Source organism: Aphanomyces invadans (genome assembly GCF_000520115.1).
Source record: "Aphanomyces invadans strain NJM9701 unplaced genomic scaffold supercont1.7, whole genome shotgun sequence".
Taxonomy (NCBI): Eukaryota; Oomycota; class Saprolegniomycetes; order Saprolegniales; family Verrucalvaceae; genus Aphanomyces; species Aphanomyces invadans.
In genome coordinates, this window is record NW_008580152.1 from 2,026,584 (window position 1) to 2,029,396 (window position 2,813).

Genomic DNA, 2,813 nt, shown 5'->3' on the forward strand with positions numbered 1-2,813 from the left:
ATCATGTCGAGCGCCAAGAGATCAGCTTGATAATTCAAACTGCGAAGGACTTTGTAACGGTTGTCTCTGCATCAATAATCGCGACAACGACACGCATCAGCGTTCCAAATGAACCTTACAGAGTGGATCCAGGAAAGTCTGCAAAGGCGGTCTTCACGGAATCAATTAGAGTCTCGATGCTTGAACACACCATTTGTTGCTGCATTGCGTGGATTGAAATGAAAATGCCCAGATCTAGGACGTGAGATCTGGACTCTTTAGAGGCTAGTTGCACATACAAATCGTCCGACCACCGCGTCGGCCAGCATCATGACGTCTTGATCACTCGACCACGTATACCCGTGCGTTGTCTTGCTGGATGACCATATCACCCTGTTCCACAACGTGCGGCCAAATCTACTTCGTCTTGATGGCTGGAATGACACAATCTACTATGTATGAAGCGATGCAGGGCACAGAGGTGGCCAAGGAGAAGAGGCGACTGAGCAGGAGAACGGGGAATAGCAAAGTGAGTAGATTGTTCGAGTTTTAACAGAAGGTAGTCTGAGCACATAGATATGCAGTTTCTAGAAAGATGTGACATGCTTGTCTCAGGATGAGCGGCTTATGGGTAGGCCACACAACAGACTCCCATACCCATTATGCCGATCGCGACTTGTAGGATGGACATGGGCACATGTTTGGTCATCATGTCGGCGGCCATGACGTTCGTGGGGCAGTAGTGCAAGACCATGTTGCCCGATTCAACGAGATCGCGCAGGTAGTAGAAGAGCATGGCAAGATGCTTGGTCCGTTGCATGCTGCCTGTGTTGGAGGCGATATGGATCGCGCTTTGGTTGTCGAGGTAGAGCATTGGAGCCTTGGGGAGTCGACCTTAGATCTCGTGGAGCAGGTTTTGGAGGAATGCACCGTGTTGGGCAGAAACGCAGGCACCGACGTATTCTGCTTCGGCGGTCGAGAGCGTAGCAAGGCCTTGGAGCTTCGATTTCCATGCAATGGGACCACCACCGAGCATCCAGAAAAAACCGGAAGTGGAGCGGCCCGTGCCGCGGTCGTCACCCCAGCTTGCGTCCGAGTAGTCGATGAGGCTCAGTGCGGTGTCATCGTGTCCTTGGTACATGAGGCCGAGCGTTGTGGTTCCCTTGAGGTAACGGATGACCCACTTGGCCATCGACAACTGCACTTGGCGCGGCTCCGAGAGGTACCGCGAGTGTTGGGACACAGCGTGCGTGATATCGGGGTGAGTTATGATAGAGCAGTACAGAATCAAGCCGTCGATGGATTGGTACTCGTTGTCCGGCGACAAGAGCGGTGAGTCCTTCGAGGCAAGTTTCGTGCTGATCGGAATTGGCGTGTCGGCGGGGAACGCATCTTCGAGGCCAAACCGCTGGGCGATTTCGGCGATGTAGGCCGACTGCGAGATTGAGAGAGTATTGGTGGTGTGATCGCGCTCGACTTCCATGCCGAGGATGCGCCGAACGGGGCCGAGATCATTGAGGCGCATGCTGCGCTGCATCTCGCCGATGATTTATTCGACCGCGGCCTTGGTGGAAGCACATACAAGAAAATCGTCGAAGTACGCCGTGATGAACTTCGTTGTCGATGCTGCGGAGGAATATGCATGGATCGGTGTTGGTCTCTTCGAAGCCCATGTCGTGCAGGGCGTCCTTGCAGTAGAGATACCACATAAGACCGCCCTGATGGGTGCCATAGATCCCCTTGACCGCGAGGAGATGGTAGGAGCCATCGTCTTCAATGCCGTCCGGAGGCTGCATGCGCTGGGGGATGTCCAGATCGGCGTGGATATAGGCATTGTTGCATCGGCGTGGTGAACCACCATATCGTTGGCTTTCGCCCAGGCGAGAGTCATGCGAGTCGATTCAGCCTTGACCGTCGGTGAGTACGTCTCGAGGTAGTCGATGCCGTACTTTTGGTGGCAGCCCCGGATCACGAGCCGAGCTTTGTGGGTCGTGGTGCCGTCGGGGTGTATCTTGCGCTTGAAAATCCAACGGCTGGACAAACCATCACGTCCAGGTGGCTCTTGGACGACTTGGAAGCACTGCATGTCGTTAAGGTTCTTCCACTCGGCCTTGTAAGCTTCAAACGATTGCTCCGCGTCGGGGCATTGCATCGCCTACCGGAAGCTGGAAGAGGCCGGGTCGTCGATATAGTGCACAGCGCCGCAAAACTCGAACGCGGCAAGAGCTTCTTGGTCTACAAGGGCCGGGAGGTCGCGTGGATTGTAGTCGAGTTCTTCGTGGCGGTGGTGATCGTTGACAGGAGCGAGTGTAGGAGCCACAGTAGCCGTACTGGTGATGTATTCAGATGTCACAGTGCCACGTTCACCGAGTTGGGTGCGTCGAGACTTTGCCGGAGGGTCGACCATGGCTTGCTCACGGAGCGGGGGGGCGAGCCACTGGGAGATAAGTGTGGACTTCGGCGGTTTCACGCTGCGGTGTATGATTTGGGGCTACGGACTGCGACTGGGGTTGAGCCAGGGGTGCTACCGGCGATGGAGATGCTGGGATCGCGGCTGTAACGACGGTCCGAGGCGTCACAGACATTGTTGTATCCCCAGGGTCTGCCTTGGATACACGGAGCGTCCTCGTTTGTTCGCCAATGCCGTGGGTCTGCCGCGGTGCGCACAACGAGGTGAAATGTAAACTGCTTTCATTCTGATGTATAGGACTATCTTTCGATCAGCTAGTCCTCGATGCATTTCGCATAAAATGGCTCATCCTACTAGGACTTTAGCGCCAATCCAGACTCGCACTAATGTCTTTCCCAATACTGTAAAGGTACTGCCCTGTATA